This window comes from Prosopis cineraria, unplaced genomic scaffold (assembly GCF_029017545.1).
Source record: "Prosopis cineraria cultivar Desert tree isolate PC_DT_omini unplaced genomic scaffold, ASM2901754v1 PC9, whole genome shotgun sequence".
Taxonomy (NCBI): Eukaryota; Viridiplantae; Streptophyta; class Magnoliopsida; order Fabales; family Fabaceae; genus Prosopis; species Prosopis cineraria.
In genome coordinates this window covers 17395411-17421385 of record NW_026555340.1, presented here as the reverse complement: position 1 = coordinate 17421385, position 25975 = coordinate 17395411, and the positions used below count along the sequence as shown (strand labels likewise).

The 25975-nt window shown below is 31.4% G+C and overlaps 1 pseudogene; it reads right to left on the bottom strand.

The window, feature by feature from the left end:
• Positions 1-3830: 3830 nt before the first annotated feature.
• LOC129319614 (TNF receptor-associated factor homolog 1b-like) lies at positions 3831-17385 on the bottom strand (annotated as a pseudogene).
• Between the last annotated feature and the right edge of the window lie 8590 nt (positions 17386-25975).

The window sequence follows — 25975 nt, the reverse complement described above, 5'->3', positions numbered from 1 at the left end:
CCACTTGATGCCACATGTATATATGCGTGGGACTTGCTAACTTAAATTAGTGTTTGTCTATCGTGCATTAACATTAAAAATTATGTGATAGGTTTTTTAACATTTAATGGGGGAAAGACTTAAAATCAAGTACAAAACACTAGATATCCCTAAGTGAATATTCTGAGAACAAAAGCATTATTCAACTAATTGAGCATTCAACATGGATGTCATGTGAATCACCATATACATGTTTTTTGTCAAAAAAAACTTGGTTAATAAAATGAATGGGTTTTTAAACATGGGGGGATAACCTAAAATTAAATTTAGGAATAGTTCAAAGACAAAAATGACCTTAATCTTAGAAGAAAATTTCCTGTTGTAATGCTAAATGTAGCTTTTATATACATCCCTTGGCATAAAAAAATGAGAAAATGACAATGAGGGGCTTTAGAATGAAAAAAAATAGTAAAAGTCCAAAACAACTGTATGTTTATCTATACACAAGTAAATTGATGAATCTAGACTTGTGTATAGATGAACCTTTAGTTATCTTGGGCTTTCATTGATTTTTCTCTCATCTAGGAGTTGTCATTTCCATTCTCCCTAGAAAAATTATAGTTAAGTAATGAGATCGTTGGAAGAATTTTTTTTTAAGAGAGGAAACCAACCAATTGAAAATTTAAATTAAAGTCAAAAGAAAACATACTAATTTACAATCTTAACACATCAATTCTTTCCAATACACTTCAAAAGCCTAGATTCAAACTTTAACCAACCCCCCATCAAAACAAAAAATATAGTGTATTCTATAATGCTAACAAACTTTCTTCCCTTGTTATCCCTCTTCTCATTTTATAATAATAGATTAGCATTCTTGAAAGTTAGAACTTTACTAATAATTACTACAAATTGACACCGTTAATCTTAAGCTAACAAGGATCCATAACTTTTAGAATAAGAAAAATGTGTTTTAAAGAAACTATTGTAAGTTTTGGCAACAATATAATAAACAAGGGTATGCATGAAAAGAATTGCCATTTTGAGTTGATTAAAATTATCACCAAATTTTTTTAAAATGTGTAAATAGTTAGAATTGTCATATAAATCGAACTAGCTTGACCTCCCCATGTGAGCCAGGGAAGCACCATCATTTTTACATGTAAATTATAAAAGGAATAAAAGAGGTATGCTTAATATGTATAAAATAATTAATGCTAGTAGCAATTTAATAATGTTAATGAGCATCCTAAAGCTTAAAATATTATGCCAATAATATTTGGATCTTGAACTCTTAAAATGTGCAAAAACTTCTCTTAACTTCTAAATTCTGAACACTTGAAATCTTATTGTTAAATTGAAGAAAATGACGGTTATTTTTATAGTTATGGAGCTCAATTGCACGTTACTATAACACCTATCTTAACCTTTAAAAATAGTTATGGTTTTCTCTAACTTAACGATAGGATTGCAAGTTCAGAATTTAGAAATTAGAAGGAGTTTTTATAAATTTTAAAAGTTCAGGATCCAAAATGTCATACGCATGATAGTTTAGGATTTAAAATACTTATTAACCTAATTTTATATTGCTAAACCAAAAAAATAGACTTTCTACAAGGATATCCAGCCTTGCTCTATTATCACGACATTTTATTGAATGTCAAGATGATGTATTTCTAGGGAAAAAGTGATAGCTAGAAAGAAAAGGAAGAGAGAAGAAAGCTTCACTCGATAGTGAAATCTATAACTGAAAAGCAAAAATGAAGTAGAAGAGAGAAGATAAAAAAATAAGAGAAGCAAAATAGGAGAAGCCAAAAAGAAACAAACATTAATCACAGGCCATAAAATCATAGTAGAATCAAAAGTCCCAAATCCGACCTCAATTTTTGCAGCAACAATGAAGAAAGGAAGAAAGTTTAGTTCAAAATAATTCTACAACAAGATGGCATCAGACACAATGAAAAAGCCAAGCTTTTGAAATCATACGAATCTAAAACCTAATGGGATAGCTATGGGAAAAAAAGAAGAGGGAGACAGAATTTGAAATAAGAAAATGTGAATGAATGACAAAAAGTACAAACAGTAAAATGTGAAAGAAAAAGAAGGGATTTGAATAGAGAGGGGATTTCAAATTTCAAACAGAGAATAAGCCATTCATGTAATGTTTTAAAAACCAGACCAAACAATAAATCAAAAAGATCAATGGGTCATGAGTCTCATGGTTTGATCGATGGTTGAACTAGTGACATAATAATTAAATAAAAAGTATTTATATACAAATATATTAAAAAATAGGTCAAAATAATTTAACTACTTTGGGTCTTGGGTTTTTCTTCGGGTCTTTAAGAACTGCTCAGGTCAAAATAGACCAACCTAGGTAGTGGTTGATCTAGACTATTTTCTTCTTTGAATGACAATTCTACCTATTCAACAGTCCAGGTTCGTCTAAGTCTAAAAACAATGCATACATAAGCCATCAAGCTTACACTATTTGGCACAAGTTATTCTCCTTTGTTCTATATACTAATTAGAAAGAGTGCATGCACACAATTCTAGGAAGATGCATAAAACCCAATGTAATTAATGAGAGAATATCTCTAGATAGTATTTCTTAAATCTATAATCCTATTGCAAATAAAATTTTTTTTACTTTTTTTTTTAAAAAGGTAAAAGAGCCTTTTGTATTATAACATCAATTGTGAGAGCATGTAGAAAAGGTGTAGAAAATCCCTTATTTCAATTGTAGCAGAAGCCATTACTACTAAATACTAACTTAGAATTCGGTGTGTTGCTGGATCAAATCTTACAATAGTGATATTTCTTGCAATCACTATTTAGATGTCTTTCAATTATAATAGTAATATATCTCTCTTTACAGAGCACCAGTTTAGTTTGAAAAAAAGAAGTAATCATAGGGGTGAGAAGTGAAAAACATGCCAAGAGTTTAAATTTCACAAATAAACCAATTGATAGGGTCTGGTAATGTGAGGTGTGACTTAAATCTATGCAGCCTTAGGAAAAGAAATTATAATGTTGATAAAAAAATGCTAGACAATAATCCCTAAAGACTGAAGCATAAAATTGCTAGAAGTAAATAATTTGGAGACAGTCTTTACACAATGTCTTCTTATAATCATCAGAGATCATAGCCTCACTCGTATGCCTTAAATACATCATTACATTTTAAGGTTGACCTCATTCATGGGCAACCTGCATTCATCGTTGTCCCTTAAGGACCATTTGATGGTCGAAATATAGTATAACAATTGACATCACAAGCCATACTTGAATAATCTGGATAGTATGGATAACTATCATTCTTTGTATGTCTCAAGCCCAAATATGATGATAGATTAGAATTAACCACCTGCCATTAATTTTGGATGAATCTGTGTACTTGGCCATTTACATAAGGTAGGGTACTACCTTATGGAGCATAATCACTGATTGAGTCATAGTGCACACTAGATAAGATATATCCTTAATGAAATCTATAATCATGGTAACTTCGTGATCGCTCAAACCTGCAAGAATTGAAGAAGATCCTAAATCGTCACACGTGCCTAGGTCTTTAGGAGAAGTCAATTGTCAATTGAGTGAGTATGGTCTATTATTGTGAGACTGATAGATTGAGCTTGCCTTCTCAACACCCTATTCATCATCAAGAAAGTCATTGGTGATATCAAGGTATAAGAACTCATCCACCGATAAACCTTAATTCTGACAGCTAGATGTGCAGGTTGGGAATTCAGTAGGCATATTACTCATAGATCTACTATGCACAGGCTTGAATATGTCCTGGTTTTTAAACATCATTAGGCTAGGAAGGTGTATCATAGTGCATGCTCCTATTAACGTCTGTTTGACAACCTATTGGGATCTGTTTGTAAAACATCTCGTGCAATCATGCCAAAAGGAACACTAGACGAGCTGGAATTAAAATCCATTCTCTCTGAGGCTTGTGATGGATACATAGGTGGAGATACCATGGAAGAGGGTTGTGAATAGCTAGGCAAAAGGTTTACTCCAAAACTTGAAGAGTTGGAATGAGTGAAACTAGTCACAGTGGAGGTCCCCGAGTTACCCATCGTGGCATTTCTGTAAGACTGGGGAGCATAACTATGAGTTGTCGGTGAGGTATCCGAACACAACTATCCTGATGCACTCATTGAACATGCAAGTAATGGAGCTATTTGATCCATAGAGACAACGAGAGCACTTGATTTGGGACCAGGAATCGAAGGAGTACTAGAAGGCCTTGACACCAAAGGTAATTGTGCCACAGATCACTTAGTTGTTCTTGAAACTACAGACCCTTTGGGCAGTATTTTTAGAAGCAATTGTTATTGGTGACAAAGAAGATGAAGACACATCAATCTTTTTGGAGCCAATTGAAGATGTTTTCCTAACATGCACAGGATCTACATTAGAACTTGAAGACTAGGGTAGGCATGTTGGAGGACTCCTAGGCGGGGATGGTACCACTGAGGTCCTTTCTTTTGCTAGGCTTTCAGTATTGCTAGGTCTTGATTTGTTAGCTCTGTCTTTTATACTTAGTTTTTTATAGCTAAAGAACTTCCTCTTCCTATCAAATAAAAAAGTAAAAGAAATTGGAATAGAAATGAAGAAAGGGGGGAGTGGGAAATTTTGATGTAACAATGATTACACTGAACTCAAATCAATTTCATCTAATTTTTCTAGGGAAAATAAATAATGCAATAGAAAGTATTAAATTATCTTTGCTTGTACAGATGATTATATATATTCTTCCTTTCTTGATGTTGACATATAGAAAATAAAATGAGTACAACTTAAATACAAGTGCGTAGTTAAAGACAAGAAGAGTATAAATGAAAAGGGAACAAATATAACTATCTCAGTGAATCAAAGAGAAGAAACTGCTTAAAAAAATAAGAACCTTTTATAATAATGTCATAATATGCATAAAAATGGAAGAAAGCAGCCTACCTTTTTGACAATGATTTGCTCAAGCCACTTTAATTGATCCTGCAGAGTGATAACAGTATTCTCAGTCTTGCCTCCCCTACCTTGCCTATTCTAGTCTCATCATTGGCATCCCCAACATCAATAGAAGACTTAGATGGTTGACTATCCATCTTATTAGTCTAACTTGACCTATCAGATGACACTTTACCTAGGTTCTTACCTCTATAAGAAAAAATTTCAAATGAACGAACAAATGAATAATTAAATAAGCACATATCATTTATGTTCATCACCAATAAAAAAACACTAGGCTATTTCCATACCTATCAGGTGACTTCTGGACTTTGTTATCTAGGCAAGAGTTCACCTTAAAAGGGCCATTTATGATCACTGATGGCAATGAATTAGTAGAACATGTTAAAGAACTATCATCTATTAATGATCCTTTTTTTAGCCATTTCATTATCATTTTGCATAGATGAAAGATCACCTATACCATTTCTCTTAGCCTCTATAGGATGATGAACTTCTAATGCATCGGTATCCCAATTAATAGGATTAGCCTCTCTGTCTTTTGAATCAGGCTGAGGTACTTCAACAACTCCATCCACAGAGTTGGACACATCAGAAACATCTTCTAATGCATCAAGCATTTTACTATAGCTTGCACCTCCCCCATATTAGAATCCTTTTTCTGATCATCTAGGTTCTCCTATTGATGTCTGTCATGTACAACCACAATTGGCCTCTCTCCTCCCTCCCTTTATCTTTACCTTTCCAATTGTTCCTTTTATATTTGGCCTATTTAAAAAAAATTGTCAGCAATTTAATGACCAGATACAAGGAAAAAGCCTCACTATCCCTAAGCACACAACATTACTTAATCACATGTAATAGAAGGCATACATAAAGAAAAGGGAATGCCAAGAAAACACCTTTCAAATTGGTGAATAATTTCAAGTAGTTATTGAGTGAAATTGCAATAGAATTAACCAAAACCATAAATAGCACGAGATATATACTTCATGTAAATTATACTGAGGCAAAATTTGGAAGAATCAAAGGTATTGAACATGTAAATAATACATAGGAATGGGGAAATCCTTAAGGAATGATTCCACTATAAGCTATTACAGCAATGAAATTTAACCAATTATTTCAAAATACTTCAAAAGGATTAATGAACTCTCTAAATTAGCTATCATACATTAAAAAAAATTAAGTTGTTTCTTTAAGACATTCAATTAGGATAGCTAAAATGTCTAATAGTCATGTTTGTTGCAATTTTCAAGCAACAAATACCTTTTATGTTGTTCATATAACATACAATCTTTAGTATATGATGTATTTTAGCTCAGTAATCTTCTCTAATGTGAATACAAATAATGTAATTGTCACCTCTTAATTGAAAACATGACCTTTTGAACATGTTCCATACAACCAATGAAAATAGGGATCTTCTGATGCGTAATCTCCATATCTTAATTTGACTAGCTTGAATGATGTTCCATATATATAACATGTTATAAGGTGAATTGTAGTTTCTTAGTCATACCACTTTGAGGAGATTTTTACTTCACGAGACCTTAGTTGCTAAGTAGTAGCATCTCTCAATTAACTTTAAGAGACCTGTTATGACCTTAAAATGCAGTTTTGATGCATTTTAAACCTGCTTTTCTTTTGACTTCTTTTCCTTCTTATTTTCTCTTCGCTTTGCTTTCTGTTCACTTTCAGCTAGCCAAGCTGCCTCTTCTTCATGGATGAGCTGTTCTTGTCTCTTTAATGCAATAGCCTCCTGGTATGCAACCTTAATTTTATTGCTGTATCCATGAGGTGAATAATTAGAATTTTCTAATTCATCAAACACACCTAACAATTATTCACTACATATAAGCGAAAATATAAATAGGAAACACCAAATTAAAAAAAAAGTATTGCCTTAATTATGTTTTCATAAGATTTTTCTTTTTTATGACATAAGAAATTGAGTAGAGATTTTTGACATTTGGAGGCTAGGAAATCCTCAAACGACAAAAAAAAGGTATAGTTGCAAAACAAAACAAGACATCAAAACACATAATGAGAAATTAATCACTTAAAAAGGGTTGTTCAATCTCTTTCCATATCAGAGATAGTGAATCCCTTTAAACAAAATTCACAGTGCATCCCAATTGGTTTGAGAGTTTGTTAACTCACCCAAAACTAGTATAATAGACTCCAGGGAGGCATTACATCTCATGTCAAAAAAAAACCTCCAAATAAACCTACGCATATTGTTCAATTTACAAATACATTATGCTATCAAGTTTTATACTTTCATTATCATTAAATTGATAAGAAGTGTATCATGCAAAATAACATTAGACTTCTCAAATGTTCTTAACATAGAATTTAGTTCAGGATAAGGGAGGGGAGGAATTTTACTGATTCCTATGAATCACCCTACTTATGGAAGGAAGGGATAAGAAGAAAGGGGAATGAAAAATTGTTAAAGTTTCCTCTCCCTTACCCTCCTTTCCATTTTGTTTTAACTAATAGAGTGAAAGAGAGCCATATTCCTCCCCCTCCCCTTCCATCTAAATCCCTTCAATCAAACAGGCAGTGACAAGTAGAATATCTAGCATTAGTTCACTGTATTAGTTTGGCTAATAGGTCTTCAAATGCCTAAAAAAAGACCATTAAGTATAACTATCCTAAATAAGATATACACAAAGGATCAACATACTTTTATTAACTAGCTTTAGATCAAAGGATCATGCAGCCCTAATATCCATATCATGCTAAATAATCTTTAATATTAAGATAAGAACAAAATAAAAAACCAGTAGAATAAAATATCAAGTTCCAACTCATGACTTTAGTTGAATTGAATAACCATTATCAAATACTAGAGCCTAAACAAATCTTTAGAGTACCAGGATAATTAATATGCCAATCTAAAATTTTTGCTTCAATGCCAGGTTAGATGAAGCCATCTTGTTAAAAAAAATAAATTAAATGACACATTTACAGAACTCATGTAAGTTTTTCAAAGGCATTTTCAGTACTTAAATCTAGTAGGCAGATATCAATTATAGATTTCATATGTTTTCCTCAAAATATATTTTTTCATTTTCAAAACCAAAACTCTGTTGAGTGTTTATTCGAACTTAATCTACATATATAATGATTATATCATGAGATTACAATGATGACGACAACAAGAAATCTATTCTACTAAGTGAGACTAGTTATATGAATCGCTGCAACACCATTATATTTTATCAACAACCATCTACAATATATCATTCACCAAGAGATCTTATATGATAACTTTTTTAAGTGTCCTTCTTGGTCTTCCTCTATATCTTTTTGTAGGGCTAAAAGTTATTTGTTGAACTCTCCTCACTGGGGCCTCTAGTGGCCTTATTTGAAAATGTCTAAAGCACCTTAATTAATTTTCTACAATTTACTACTTGATAGATGCCACGTCAACTTTTCCCTATATAAAATAATTACGGATCTTGTCCTTTCTTATATGACCACACATCAATCTTAACATTCTCTTATCTGTTACCTCTATTTTTTGCTCTTGTTCCTTTAACACCCAAAATTCACTATTGTATAGTATCATTGGTTTTATAATAATTTGGTAAAACTTTCTTTTAAGCTTAAGAGACAATAGACAGGAAAGAAGTTTCTCATAAGTATGTGTACATATCAAAACTATATGTATATTTTTCAAATATTTTATCTATAAAAGATAATATTGTATCATCATTGAAGCCTTAGTGACTAGCCTTAAAAAAGACCTTAATATTAACAAACTTGGAAGCTCCTCAACTTGGTAACCTTCTATATGCAATTGTAATAGGAAGTTAGTTGGCTAGTTCAAATAATTATTTTATTCATGTTTAAAAAGGGGAATAAAAAGGTCATTGTAATGGATGTGTATGGATTGTATGCAATAAGATTTGAGACTTGATTTTTGATTCTCTTGTTCCCCCCTTCTTTTACCTCTTGTCTCTCTCCCATTCTCTCTAAATCTCTTCCTTTTCTCTCTCTTTCCAATCTAAATCCTGTATAACCTTCTCAAGCATACATTAGGTAGGTTCCCAAGTTGAAAAAACTTTATTTTTAATAACAAAATCAACCTATTAGTTAGATCAATCAGGATCCAAGTCCAGCATAGTTTTATCCCAAGTAAACACAATTAAACTTCATGCGGTCTAACATCATTATCTGAAGGAAAATAACATTTTCTTAGACAAGCTTAATATGTTCTCATCTAATATGAAAGATCAAATGTTCTAATTCAATAAGTGGCTTTTGAATTCTTGACATAAAACAAAAATTTTGAAGACTATCATTTTCTGCCACTATGAATTAATAAGAATAGATATTGTCATTTGTAATTCATCATGAGCTTTATTTTATATATATATATATATAATATATATAAAATCATTCCTTAGCCTTCTAACAACTCAAACTTATGGGGAGTGAAGTGGTGATGTAGAGATTCTTCAACCAAGTTGTCAACAATTTGACTTTTGTTGCCCTTCTATTTATCATATTTAAATTAATCCAATATGACATGTTGTAGACCTAGGCTTCAACCCAAGGAGCCTCTTTATGAGAGGACATGTTTGAGATACTATAAACTATTGGGTCCCCTCCTAATTGAAATGTACCTTTACAAGCTTCAGCTATGATTTCAAAAGACAATGTAAAGGATTCTAAAACATAGGCAGAAGGAAGATTCGTAAGAATGGCCAGAGGAAGATTTTAGTATGAACCCTCAAAATACATATAAGCTATAATGCTTATTCGCTTACCAAAAGACAAATCAAAATTATCCATTGGAAAAATGCTAATATTTTTGAAGATTTAAAATAGAAAAAAGAAAAAAAATATATCACTAAATGTTTAGCCTTCAGGAAAGTATTATTCCATTCATTATGTGAGGTTTTCATATAGATGATGGGATAGCATAACATATCAAACATAGGCTATTATAATAGACCAAGACTCTAATCATTATAACTGTCTAATTGTCACTACTCACTACCAGTTGCTCAAGAGCCTTGTTATTCTTTTCTATTTTTTCATTCCTGCACCATCAAGAATGCTTCAATTTTTGTTACAGAATATGTGTCAAGCGATCAAGCCTGGATGTGACTGGAATTAATAAAAAATTAAACTCGGAGTAGAGGCCTTTTAATATCACCTTGATGCATGCATTTCATGCTTTCTCCTATTACAACTGAGGCATTGACTAGCTTTTTAATCTTCAGAAGATAATTGAAAATCTTCATATAATGTCTCTTTAAATTCTTGAGTTGCATCACCTTTACTTTAGTTTATGATGTGAAGAACCCTTCCAACTTAATCCATACCTTGTGGGTGTGTTTATATCCCACCATTCTAGCTTGCATCCCTTTGGACATTGATGCAAGCAACCATAACATGAACAACCAATCATGCTTCTCCCAGTGTAAGAATTCTTAGGTGAAGTTTCCTATTGCTTTATCTTCTTTTGTGGTAAACTTTGGTTGTATACATGCTTATCCAAATTGAATCATTGTAGCTTGTAACCTTTAATGGTTACAAGTGCTTTTTGTGCATCTAAATTAAGAAATTCTCCTAATTTAGACAGATATGGGATTGAAAAATCCTTAAGAAATGAATTTTGGTTGCACAAAGGACATTTTGAATTCTTCTTAATAGTTTCAGATGAATTCTCCATAGATCACTCTTGCTTTAATACCATGTAAGAATAAAGGAAACTATGTCATTCCATTCACTAAGGGTTTATATATCCATGATGGGATAGTGTAATAGACTAAACATAATAGCTAGTATAACAAACTAAGCCTCTAACTGTCACAACGGAATACTTATATAACTCCTCTTACAGAAATCTTCTATAAGGTAATGAAAGAAACAAGTAAAATTAGCATCTTGAGTAGAGTGATGGAAATACAGAGTTTTTAACCTATTCAAAAGAAACAACATCTATAGAGTTTATTATGTGCAGAGATCCATAAAATGGTTAAGATTTGGTTTGTACATGCAGGGGCCCTTATACAAATGAAATTTGGACTAATTCCTATATAGTACTTTTTCACCACATCTAGAGTCTAGCTTCAAGTAGCATAAAAACCAAAATAACTATCCAAAGAAGGATTGAGAATGAAGAGCATATAAAAGTAACAATCAGAAAAGCAGATGTATAGAACTAATGCTTTTTTTTACTACCTAAATATGTTGGCAAGTACAAATATTTCTATAGTCTTGTGACCCAGTTCAGTGCGATGCCTTTCATCACGCTCTATAAAGTCTTTATTGATGTCCTCCCTAAAGTTCCCATCATATAACAAAGGGAGAGCAAGTTTACCAACAATAAAAAGAGTTCAAAACATAAAGCTAAATCTTAATTCATACGCTTTATAGCACATTGTGATCTCCCTAATCTAAATTACTGTTAGATAGTTATAGACTATATATTCTAACTAACCATGCAATGATGATAGTAACCTAATATATCTCCATTAATAGAAGTGGAGAAGGCCATATAAGCTCATGAGATGGCGTACTATATATTATAAGGTTAAGATGTAAGAAAAAGGAAAACCACCATCAGTCAAGAGGATTACATTGAGGGGGTCCTGGCTGTTAGAGAAAAGAAGGGGTTACTAAATGAGGATTAGGTACAGCTAAGGGTGGGAGCAGTGATTTTGTAAATTTGAGTCTTAAATCCTTTAATTCAGCTAGAGCAGTGAATTCAATCTTTTGCTTAGTGAAGAGTGTTTAGGAGAGTACTGGCCTCTGAAAAGTCTAGTGGATTGTGTTCTAGTTTGTCATTTTATAGTATGTATTTTATGCTGTTCCTTGAATTTAATTGTAATTTCTGTCCATAGGTGTACAAGAGAGATGGGATTGGCTTGAATCATCATTTCCCTCATAATCCAACTCTATTATTTAGTAATGCTATTCAGTCCCACATTGTTTATTATCTATTTCTCGTTCTTGCTTGTTATAAGCTTATTAGGGTTGAGGCTATATCATTTCCTCTTTCCTATGGTTTAGAACAGAAGATTTAGCTATTTTCCAATCTCTTCTACCCATTTCTTCAATTTCTAGCATCTATTATAAATACCACTAAAGTTCAAAGAGCACACCCTACTTAACTAGAGGTTCCTTTTACCAATATGAATCTTGTATCTCACCTTTGTACAATTTTGATGACCCTTCTCATCCTTTGGAGGCGGTGGTTCTATAGCAGCCCTTTCAAGCAGCAATAAAACATCATCCACCAGTACAAACATATCTTTCTCAACATGAACAATTGGTGTTGGCGTTTCTTCAGCATCTAAAGCCTTTACCTGCCTTTTTTGCACTTAATCTGGCCATCAAGAGCCTTTAAGCTATTGTATAATGAATCCATCACCAAAGTAGTAGTAACTTCTTTCTTTGAAAAAAAGTGCTTTGCAACTACTTTTAAAATTACATCAGTCTTCTCCCTGGACATGTGACACCTAGAATTTTGGTCAATTCCCAGCCAGAAAGCACAGAAGCTACAATTATTGAAAATTTTATTTTCATCAATTAATAAAATCAGCCATCAATTAATTATCTACAACAACTTATAACCAATACTAAACTCACTTTGCAAAGATAGGACACAACTTACATTCCAATTAATAATATAGATGAAGGTTAATTTATCTAATTGCAATAAAATACAAGTAGAAAGACATATACAAAGGCACCAGGTTAAATAAAGATGGCTTAATGCATTAACAGTGGTCATGTAGACCAAAGTGTGTCACTATATTATCCATCCATCTTCCAGTTATTTTTTCTTAATTCCAGACATGCATATGCGTACCATTTGTCACTTCGATGTAAGGACTAAGAAGTATTAATTTTCTATATCTAATAAAATACAAGTAAAAAAGCCTAGAAATACTAAAATGCAAAAATAAATGAAGATGGTTAAACACATAAAACATTGGTCAAATATATGAGGGTGTAGTACGTCTATCTTCCAGTTTATTTCAAAATTATGCATCCACAACTAAATTAGATAGTTAATTTTAAAATTAGCTTTTCATCAATTCTTACCATCTAAATGAACTTTTTATTAGTCAAGGAGTATGGGAAAAAAAATTTAATAATCCTTAATAACATAAGGTGGAACAAGTCATTAAAAGAACGGCAAACAGGAGAAAGAAGATCTATATTTTCAAATTCTGCATCTAAATAAATTTCACTTCATACTTTTAAGGCAAGAATACAACCTCATCCACCTAGCTTTATCCTCTATCAACTTCCCAAAACTTGCTTCATCTCTCTTCAACAAAACACTGGCAAATTTGTTCTACATTTGTCATGTATACTCTAACAAGTTCTCTCCTATACTGACAATCAAGACAATGAAAAGGCCTGTCTACTTTCTACCTATAATTTTACAAAAGAAGCCAAATGTCATCAGACATCTAACTCAACCTTTAAAGAAATTAGAAAGAGATGACTATAAAGTAAGTTTATAAAGATAAAATGCAAATGGAAAGATCTTAAATGATAAATTCTAGTTTAAATGTAGTGAACATATCTTTATAGAAATTCAATATATTCTAGTTTATACACGTACAATCTTTTAACTATTGTCAATTAAAGAGCATTTACAGTTAATATCATATTACAGATATAAAGTTATCACTGAATCAAAAGAAATCATATTCAATTATTTTTTACTACTTTCAAGATGCTACATAGAAAAAGACATTCTTGATGAATTTATAAGTTGTATGCATTTACCAAATTTTTGGTCACTAATAAAAAAGAACTCATAATTGATAAGAAAAGAGAGGACAATACAAGAAGTTACAACACAAAGAATAAAAAATCCTTTTAAGCAAAACCTTATAAAAAAAATAGCGTAAGCTCTACTTCAGAACAGATTTTAAATTTCTTTTAAAATCCACTAGGGACACTCACCAAAATAAACACTTGCAGAAACACGCAAAGAGAACATAAAGATGATCTCCTCCTAAAATAATGGGACAAAAGGAATTGCTAATTAAACATTCCTTACATTCTGTTATAGCCAAAATGGGGCAAAAGGAATTGCTAATTAAACATTCCTTACATTCTGTTGTAGCCAACATTACCAATAGAACAATATGCAGCAACAACAAGCTTTATCCTACTAGGTGGAGATAATATAATAAGTAATAAATTTAAAAGTAATGGTGACCTTAAAGGTAATGGTATGGAGTTCTCCACAACATAGTAATTTCTCAAACAAAGACAAATGACCAAAGCTTTCAAAAATTAAGTGGAAATCAAAATGAGGAAGAGAAACATCTCTGAGTTTCTTCAGGATTCAATGATAAGAATATTGCAACAAAATACAGAGAAGAAAAAAAGGTTAAGAAGGTCATGTTTTTTGTTTTGACAAGCAAGTAAAGAGAATAAAAGTTGAGGGAATTTAGAATGAGATCTTAACAAGCTTTTGAAATAATGCATGTGCTGATGTGCATCACAGGGCCTGTCACAGTAAGTTAAAATTTTAAACCAAAATAACATTATGTAGAACCATAGGATGCATTTATTTATTAGCCACACTAATCAATGCACATTCATATTTTTTATTACAAAAATATTTGGAGCATGATATTACAAGGTTATAGAATGGCATAAATTATTCAAGCTTTGCAACCTTAGAGTAGTAAGTATAATTACAATTACATTAATTGATCGCATTCCAATTTCATTAGTAAGGGTACCAATTCAAAGACAAGTGATTCTATGATTTTGGGAGATAGGAAGTGCAACCTACAAAGATGAAATTCTATGCCTCCTTAACATCTTGGATATCTAAGTTACTAATGTATCTAAAATAGTAAGTTGGATGCCTGTGTTGATACCCTCCATTTTAAAGGCATCATATACCTTCCATAAATGATTGGGTCCTCACATCCTAGAAATTAGACAGATAGAATTATAAAGCATTCATGTTCTCTATTTATTGATAAGTAAATACAATACAACTGAAACTATATGGACTATGGTCACAGTAAACAAGAACACTGAAGTGTTAGGATAGTTAAATGCTAGAATAGTAGGCCTAGGGTAAATTCTATAGTCATATCTGATGAGTGATGAGTCAACCATGATACGAGTCATATGCGTTAAAGTAGAACTCATGCTAATACACTTATTATATATATATATATATATATATTTGCATGAATATTTAAGAAGCTTGGAATAAATAAAGATTAGAATACCCGATGACTTGGACTTAAGCTTTTATTATCAAATTGTCAGAAGCATCAACAAAGCCATCATAAACTTTTGATAACTCCATAAGCTTTTTCCATCCCCAGTCACGCTCCTTCTTCTAAAAACAATGCAATGTATCTGCAAAATCTAGGAGATGTAACTCAACGATACTTATACAACCATTAAAGACTTTAATAGTTAATATAATCATTAAACAAAATAACAAACCTAAATATTTTGATTTCTTTAGATCTTTATTGACCACAACAATTGTAAATTATGCAAAATGACTCCATCTTATGTTACTAAAAAATAATAGACAAGGATCAAAAGACAGACTTGTAAAACTAATGATCATCAAAGAAATCTAAATTAAAGGGGCCAACTTGAAAGAAGTGGATCATGATTAGCTATACATGGAAACAAAGAGAGGTGATTGTAAACATCACAACCTTGTTGATAAATTAAAATGTACCTGGAACAAACCACAGCTGGATTAGGTTAAAGTTTTAAGACACATAAAATTGTAGCAAAATTCAAACAAAAGTTTGTTTTGTTAAACCATATACATTTGTTAAACTAACCCCAATATCAAGGCTATGGAATAAATAACCATCGCCAAATACTCTTAACATTGAGCAAATCATTTTAATGAGGCAAGAGAGAAAAATTAGCACATGATGGCCATAGATGCCTAAGTACATGTTTGAAAGTTTCACAATATTAGAAAAACCTATTCAAACTTTCAATATTACCAGAAAAAGAGAGAAAGATGGTTTCATGCAAAACTATACATATAAAATTAGTAGTTCACAATCCCATAATGGAATCCCTATATTCAAGCTTCCTTAAACAAGGAAAACGTTTACTTGTTCATGACAAAAAGCTCATGCACATATATTGAATGTGTATATTGATAGGAAAGACAAGATTAAAAATCACACCACAAACGTCATGGATAGCAGGACACATAACATATAAGCACACAACAAGGCTTATCAGGCCAATAGGTGATTTTAAGGCCTTGTACCATTTGTAGCTGCCAACCTTAAATGCATTACTTTGAAGTTCCTATTTAGTAATTTGAGAAAAATTTTCTATCTTCCAAGTATATTTTTCATATAAATCAAAAGGTTTTAGCTTAAAAAGAGCAAATAAATGCCAAACAATTCATTTTCTAACAAAAAAATTGGACGTTCAAGTATTAACATGAATATAATGGTTGACTAAGATAAATCATTGGCAATGTTATTTCTGATAACAAATGACCTGCATATTTAGCAACATACTTTCACTTGCATAATGAAAAAAATAAATGTTTCATATTCTTGATAGCTTTATAAAAAGACAAAGGAAATCTATTCATTTCATACAGAATGATGGAGTAGAAGTTACGATTGGAATACTTCAGTAAGGATTTTGCCTTATTTGACTAAACAAATTGATGGCATTGCCAATTGCAAGACAAAAGAGACAGGTGCCTTATTGAACTATCCCCTACAAAATTGGTGATTTGGTGGCAGTTTAAACCTAAGATCCTAGAAAAACTTCAATGCCTTTGTAGCATGATTAGCCAAAGACATGACTAATGTCATTACTTGTTTTCACCCTCATGATAATAGAAATATTATCACTCCCTATTCATAGAAAAATTTAAATGCAGCCACTATAAACTAATATCTAAGGAAATTTGATGAGTTGATAATTTCTTTGCAAAGCTTATGAAGAGGCATGCATATTGGTTAATGGTATTGTCAGATTAAGATGTACAGTAAAGCTTTCTTTTAATTGTTGCCACCACTAAAAAGGAAAAGACTTCATAAATGGCAGATGTCATGTTTCTCACAACTCCACCAATAACGCAACAATTCTCTATACCATAAACTACCATTTTTCTAGCTTAATTCCATGCATAAGAATCAAAATAAAATAGAGAAATAAAATATAACATTCCATAAAACATTTATTCAAAAGACACTATTAAAGAGTTCGCACGTGCACACACACCACCATTGTCATCATCATCAGTGTCCAAATAAGGGGGTGAAGTAGATAGGATTCCATTTTCTACCTGCTCAAAGAAACAACATTCTACCAATGCTTCACCAGATTGACAATGTTGCCTAATTGAAATTCCCTCCACAAACTTCCTAGCCTAGACTTCTCATTCACAATCCTAGCCATTCATTGCTTAAGAATAATTTCACTAGCAATCCTTTTCTAACTTCCTATTGAAGAAAAACACATGGAAACAAAAAAGAGAGTCTTGATTAGCCCCTAAACTTTACATTGGACTAAGATCATACAATAATTCAGACATTTAGAGTATGCCTCCCAGCTGCATCATAAAATTCTCGTAATAATTTTAGAAGGCGACTATTAACACTTACATTAGGTTTCCAATTCTACATATCATCAACTCTTAATCCAGCCACATTTTTCAACGGCAATAATAGAGAAGGGGGAAAAAATTAAATGCCAATACTGATATTTTACTAATTTTTAAAAAATAAACACCAATACTATTAGCTTTGCACAATGATAGCTTTCTCATTCTTTATTTAGAGGTTAATAGAAAAGTAAAAGCACCATTCCTTATGCCTTCCCCAATATTACTAAGAACCAAAGCTCCCTAACTTTGTACCAGAAAAAACCAAATGCCTATCCTGAAGAAGAAGTAAATATCAATAAACCCCTAAAATGGAGATGTAAATCAACAAGAATTTAAGCTCAAAATCAATCAAACAAATTAAAATATTACCAAATTATACTAAAAAAATGGGATTACAAAAATAGCAGTAAGAGCCCAAAAGCATAAAAGCTGGAACCAAATGAACAACTAAACAATCTATACCTTAAACAGCTAAGATCTCAGGTCAAAAACCATTGATTTAAATTAAACAAATACCCAACTGAACACCAATGGATATTAAGAAAATAAAGAAACAATATGAGGAATGAAATTTAAAGACATCATCAAAGGATCCATTGGAGCATACAAACCTAGAATCGAAGGCGAGAGTTTTGTCAAAGGCCAATTCGAGCCCTAAGATTCTAGAGAGAGAAAATCAAAGAGAGATAAACATAAAAAAATAGCATTATTTATTTTTATTTTCATTTTTTCTTCATGAATAATAAAGGATAAACATAACTTTTAATCCTTTATTTTACTCATGTTTTGTTTATAGTCCCTGTACTTTCTTTCAGTTTTTAGGTCCCCACACTTTTATTTTTCATTGTTTTGGGTCCTTCTAAAGTCCTTATACTTTGCTCAAAGAAGGACTGAAAATAATGAAAAATAAAAGTGTAGGGACTTAAAATATCAAAAAAGTATAAGAACCAAAAGCAAAATGCAAGTAAATATAGGAACTAAAAGTTATGTTTACCTGATAATAAATAATTAAATTAAATATTTTTATGGGAAAATAGCATTGAAGGACCACTGAAAGAAATTAATATCAATCAAGGACCAATTAACTTAAAAATTACACCACAGTCCTTTAGTTATTGACTAATATTAATTTGTTATGCTAAAAGATAAAATTTCCTTTAAAGTAAAAAAAAAGGCTACCCCTTACTATTGTCGACCACGAACCCTTTGACAGCGACAAGGTCGCTAGAGCCCCTGCCACTAGCAGGGTTGCCAGCAACTAGCCACCAAAGCTCTAATGCCTACTACAATTTTTTGCAAGGAATATTTGGTTTAGATGGTCAAGGAAGGGTTTAATTTCATAACTCTTGGCCACTTAAAAAACTTGATGGCCTAATAGCCGCCAAGCCCTTTAATTATATATGTCAAGAAAATATAAGTAGTAAACTAAGTTTCTAACCACTTTCATGTTATAACATAATAATGTGTTGTTAATTTTTGAGTAGAACTTATTATTTTACTAGTATTATTTATTTATCTGACATGAACAATTATAAATTAGGAGCTTTCAAACTTCATTTATTTTACTTGTTAAAAGTCTAAATATATTGTTGTTAATCAATAATAGGTTCACTAGTACAAAAAATACTTTTTATAGCTGTTAAAAATGACTGTTTACAGTTATTAAAATGATGATGTTGTTCTAAGGGATGTAGAATGTCCCTAATTTTCTACATTAGTTCAATATAGTTGATGTAGAAGATGTACTCAAAAATTAAAAAAGAAAAGAAAACAAGCCACTTCTACATCAGATGGCTAGCTCAACCAATGTAAAAAGTTAACTTTCTACACCTGTTATTACCTTAACTAATGTAAAAAATGCACTATTCTAATATGTTAATATAATAACTGATATAGATATATACTTTCTACATCAGATTCCATAATCAATGTAGAAAGTCTATGTGTTCTTTTAAGATTACTGCATCTATTTTTCAAATTTACTATCTCTATACGCCACAATCAAATTAGACAACACAATTTATTTACAATTTTCAATAAAAAATTAAATTAACAACTATCAATTATCTAAAAATTATTGAACTATCCAAAACTAACAATTGTCTAAATTGTATAGAGCTATCAAAATTGTCGACAAAAGTTTCCAAAACTTGCTTACAACTAACAAACTTATTAAATTGTATGAAACTTTCTATATAACTCACAAATTCTTCCCAAAATAAATTGCTCAATGTATGTGGATGTCTTCAATTTCAACTTCAAAACATGAATCCAAATTATTGAACATCTAAAATTTAATCTGTAAAGGAGGCTTATTAACTAATTTCAAATAACATAATAAAATAAAACTTTTAAAATATATTTACCTCTTTTGTAAATTCGATCATGCCCAATGTGATGATATTGAGCATGTGTCTTATCACATATAGGCCACACAAGTTCATCTTTACTAGTTGTTTACGACTCTATATAAGATCAAATCATAAGAAATATTAATAATTGAACATATTAATAAAGTATAGCATCACTTTTGACTCAATTCAAGTAGGATCCTTGAGACCATGTCCGTGCTTTTGCGAGACCACATTTTGATATGTTTTCATTGCTTTATAATCAGGATCACTAAGTTAGTAACTAATATATTTAGAGAAAATTAAATTAAATAGATGAGTCTATCATCTTATTCGTTTCCTTTCGAAGTTTGTAATAGAAGGAGCATAAGAAGATGATAGTGTTATTATTCATTGAAAGAACAAACAATTGTCAATGTACCCTACAAAATATAATATGAGTTAAAGTGAATCCACATTGAAAAAAACTACTAATTACAAATTGATCCTTACGAGTGCATGTATAGAGCCATAAAAACATCCTTCTTAACTTCACATATTCTTTGTTGGAGGTACTCTGTAACATCCTAAATTGCAAACTCTAAAATTTTTAAGTGTTTAACAAGGATAATTTGGTCAAAATAAGTACTTTATGAACTAATGATGTTTTTAAGACACTAATAAGTTTTTTGAACCTTTGGACAGTTTTGAAAATGAGCTAAGATGATGTACAGGTCAATTGGGCTCAAGAAGGTGGCCAACATGGGCATATGGCTTTGATGTGCCTTACACCACGGCGCATAGCCAGTTTTTGAAATAAATCATACATGAGTTATGTCTGATTTCATAAAAGGGAAAGAAGAGGAACGTGAGGAGCGATGGAGAAAACACTGAGGGCTGCTAAGGTTTCATTTTAGGAGCTATTTAGAGGCATTTTGAGTAAAAATCATCCTTGGTAAGCTTCCTATATCTTTCCCTCCCCCATTATATGAAATTTCTATCAATTTAGGTAATTATTGGGGCTTGATCATAGTTTTTTTAGGTTGCAATTGAACTCATTGGCTTAGTTAAGAACTTGGGGAGTAAAAACAAGCTTCTCAATCTTGGTTTATGGTTTTAATAGTGATTTGAGATTTTTTATTAGGGTTTAGATGAACGCAAAGTAGAATTTAAGCTATTGGGAATAATGTGGGTAGAAAGGTGATATTATTTAAGTGTTTTGATGCTAAATGAAATTAATAGTGTGTTAGAAGTGTTGATAGTGCTAAAATAGTAATTTGGATGTAGTGGGCACCTGAAATTTAGTGATTGAGAGGTTTAATTAAAGTGATAATTAATGATTAGTGCTTAATCATGTAGATAAAATATTGATCAAGTGTTGATACATGAGTTAACTTTGTGGGGAAAATGTTAAACCATAATAATATTTTTTGTGACAAAAGGATTGAGGTACATAATAATTCACTCTATTTGATTAATTGCTTAACTATTTGTGAGTAAATATGTAATCTTTGCATATATGTGTTTCAAAAGTGTTGCATGTTGTGAAATAAGGATGTTGTGCATGGAAAATAAATTCTAAAATGATGAATTTATGAAAGTATTTTTATATGAGTAATTTATGGTTTGTGTACAAGCATGTGATTTTTATGAGGAGTAAGTATGATCATGATAGAGGGTGAGAGTTCACCCATAAGATGTAGTAAAAGTACATTTGGCATGTATCTCCTTAGTGCCTAGTAAGGTGAAATTTGGAGATTATTTTCTTAGTGCTTGTGCAGGGTATAGTGTTGGATATTTATGCTCCTTAGAATTAGTGTGATATGGCATTGGAGTAACAATACCCCAATAGTATGTGGTAGAGGGAAACTATAGTCTAGAAGTGAGACAATACACCTTTGGTTAGGTAGTTCTACTACTAAAAGTCTGCTTGGGTTAATATGTATATATGTTTCATCCAAAAGAGCCTTTGGCTTTAGTCGAGGTGATGTGAAGGATCGAATGATAAAATGAACATGCTAGAGTGTAAAAATGACTTACGATTATGGAAATACTTTTATTTGAAAGTGTAATGTATCTTTGCATATATAAGCATTACTTGTTTATAGTTGTACATATTAATTGATAGTTGTGAGTTATTCTATTGCTAAAATATTTATCCCACCCTATATTTACATTTTACAAGTGAGGGCTCCATTAAGAGCAAAAGGAAGGAAGGGGCTACTAAGAATTCATTTTGTATAGCTATGCCCCTTGATATTGTGGTATTGTAACAAATTTATGAAACTTATGCCAACTTAGGGTCATGTGTCATTTTAAGGTCACTTGCATGAGAATTGTTGTGTAAAATTTGGTATCTCATCTTAAAGTATTATAACTGTAATGAAATGGTTATGAGAGGTTAAGATACTAGTGCAAGTAATGTTTATATGTTGGAATTTTTATGGAAATGCTTGAATGTAATTTGTTATTACCCCTTGAATTTATTATAAATTTGGGGTTTTGATGGCTAATTTTTGAATGGACTGTTATTATTGTGGTATGATTCATCTATTAGGTTATGCATTATCCATTGAGTTGGTTCAAGTGGTTCCAAGGCTAATGGCACTAACTTGGGGGTTTTAGACACTATTGTGTATGTTTAAGAAGGGAAAATGAACCAATTTGTGTTCGGTGTCCAGCTTTTAAATGGTTGTATGGTGCAAGGCTGGTGCTAATAGCTAGATGGCTCAATTAGCAATGTATGGACACTTTAGTTGCTCAAATCAAATGTTAGATAGCAATATGGCTCATCTAAAAGTTGGCTAGAGGGGTTGTCATGACAGCAGGAGTACGTACCATCTATCGCAACTAGTGACTTATGCGTCGCAGCTGACGAGGCATTTTCTAGAAAATTTCTAAAATGCCCATTGGATGCATTTAAGTGTTGTAATTAATTTCTATACTTTTGCTACCTTGTTTGACTTGTTTTAAACCATGGTTTAAGCTCAAATATCTTTTCAAAAAGGGTTTTTTAAGATTCCAATATTTTAAATTAATTTTAGTAAACTATTGTGTTATGACAACCTTATATAAGGAATTTACTTAATCCTAATTATCATAATGGTATTATTAGAGTGTTGTTTTGGTAATGTCAAGATAGACATTACATACTTGGCCCTTAACTCAGTACTCCTTTTCTCTGTCATAAGATGTAGGCAAAGGAATCTAAACTTATCACCTTTGCTTGATTTGATGCACAAATGATGGAGGTACCTACAACAATGCAATCATGTTAGTTCACTAAACTTAATGATTAAGTTAATTATATTAAGGAAAAACATACTTACATCTTAAATAGTTCAATATGTGGTGTGATAAGCTGACTATTTGAAAGAAGTTGAAGCAAAACTTCCCTTTCAACGATCACTATCTTGTCTTTCTTACCCACAACCTCCAGATCCATTTCTAAATCTTTGAATTTGAATGATGAATCATACAATATTAAGATCATTCATTGGTGTGAAGTCAATAAGGGTTCTAGAAGTTTCAAGAGATTCAACAAGGGAAGTTGCTATATAATAAAAATGCAAGAAATAATTAGTAAAAAAATACATGTTAGAAAAGCTGTTACATAAAAAGATGCATGAAATTTCATATCACAACTTGAACTATATTCATAAATCTCTTAGGCCACAAGATCAAATTGCCAAAAGCTTCAACAACAGTCTTCACCTTATCAATAGGGATTTGGACTAACGCATTTGGCATTTTTGGATCTTTAACCACCAGTCTCACTTAACCACCCCAGGTTGTAAATGCTACAAAGAGTGATCAACTGTCTGTCAAGGTCTTCCAAAAATATATCACATGGTTTACCAATATTATTACTAGAAAGACCCTCTAACACATGCTCAAGACATTACTCCCTTTTGTGGTATGAAATCCATGAGACATATGAATTGGTTCAATAGATGTTTCCTATTGTGAGCTTATCATCTCTTCTTTCATTTGCTCCTTTATTTATAAAAGCCGAGTTGTTAATGAAGCTTTAAACTCATCCTTAGTCTGCCACCTCACAATAGATATCACCATATTAAGTTCTTTTCTAGTCACTACACCTCTTAAATTATGAGATGCATGTGCTCCAAAGTAATCTTTTATACCCACACCATGTCTAGCTCCCCTTACATGACCCGAAGGCTTTAGTTTGCTTGTTGTAATTGCCAAGATAACATTTTTGTCCTTTGGAATGAAGCTTTCTTGGGCTTGTTTCTCCTTAAGAGCATCCTATGACATAAAACTAACAATCAAAATTAATAATATATACAATTGAATAGAAATTTAAAGGTATAAAAAATAATAATATTACTTACAATAGGAGGAGAGGGTTCACAGGAGGAGGAGAGGAGGGGTTGGAAGAGAGGGAGAGGAGATAAAGGATGGGGGAGAAGTTGACTGCTACAAGCAAGAATGAGAGAAAAATAGAAGAGGAAGAATATATAAAAAAATTTTCACATTGGGTGCCCAACACTTGATGTAAACAACAAGGTTTCTACATTGGGTGCATAGAAAATAGCTTTTCTACATCGAGTGTTGTGCATCTGATATATAATCATGGCTTTCTACATTAGGTTCAGTTCACCTAACATAAAAAGCATGTTTCTACATCAGGTGTTGTACACCCAATGTAGAAGTATGCTTTTCTACATTGGGTTCATCTCACCTAATGTAGAAAAGCTATTTTCTACATCAAGTATGTGAAAGTTCATTTTTCTTATTTTTTTAAAAAATATGCCTCTTTCTATGTTGGTTTCTTTTATACCCAATGTAAATAATGTACTTTCTACATTGGCTATTTGTAAACCAATGTAGAAAGTCCACAAACCTTCACTATAATTATAAAGATGACATTGTCTTGACTTTCTACATCGTTTGCTTTCCAACCGATGTAGAAAATGTCCCTTCAATTTTATATTTTGTATTAGTGGTTGTTGTCAAAACCCAAATAGATACTTCTTGATAAAGGACTAATACGTACAATTAAACACATTCTATCAATTTTTTAACTTGTTAAAATATGAAAAGATTGTTTTTAATTTTTAATGAATTATTGTGAAAATTTAAATGTATACTTATTGATGAAAGACTAACACCTGCACAATTAATAGATCGTGTATGTTTTTCTAATTTGTTAAAACCTGAATCATCATTGTTAATATAGGATGAGTTCTTGTTAAAAATTAAATGGACACTTGTTGATGAAGGACTAACACGTACAGTTAAACACATCTTATTTGTTTTTCTAGTTTGTTAAGACTTGAATCAACTATTGTTAATCTATAATGAGTTGGTTTTAAAACTCAAATAGATACTTTCTAATCAAAGACTAACACATACAATTATACTCATCCTATATATTTTTCTAGCTTGTTAAAGCCTGAATGGATAATTGTACCTATTAGTCTTTCATTAGCAAGTCTCTATTCTCATTTTAACAACAATTCATTCTAAATTAATAATAGTTCATTTAAACTTTAACAAGTTAGAAAAAACATGTAAGTTGAGCATAATTGTACGTGGTAACTTTCATTATCAAGTATCTATTTAAGTTTTAATAACAACACATTCTAGATTAACAAAAGTCCATTCGAACTTTGACAAGCTAGAAAAATATGTAAGATAGGTATAATTGTAAATGTTAGTCTTTTATCAATGAGTGTTCATTTGGGTTTTGACAACAACATATTCTTAATTAACAACAATACATTCAGACTTTTAATAAGTAAAATGCATGATATTTTAAAGTTTCTCATTTATAATTGTCCATATTAGATTAATAAGTAATATTAGTAAAATAATAAGTGTCGTTCAAAAACTAACAATACATCATTATATTATAACATGAAAATGGTTGAAAGCTTGGTTTACTACTTATATTTTTTGTCATATATAATTAAAGGACTTGGAGGTCTTAGGTGGCCAATGATCATGGGATCAAACCCTCCCTTGGCCACTTAAAGCAAATATTCTTTTAAAAAAATGTCGCTGGCACTAAAGCTTTGGCAACCTC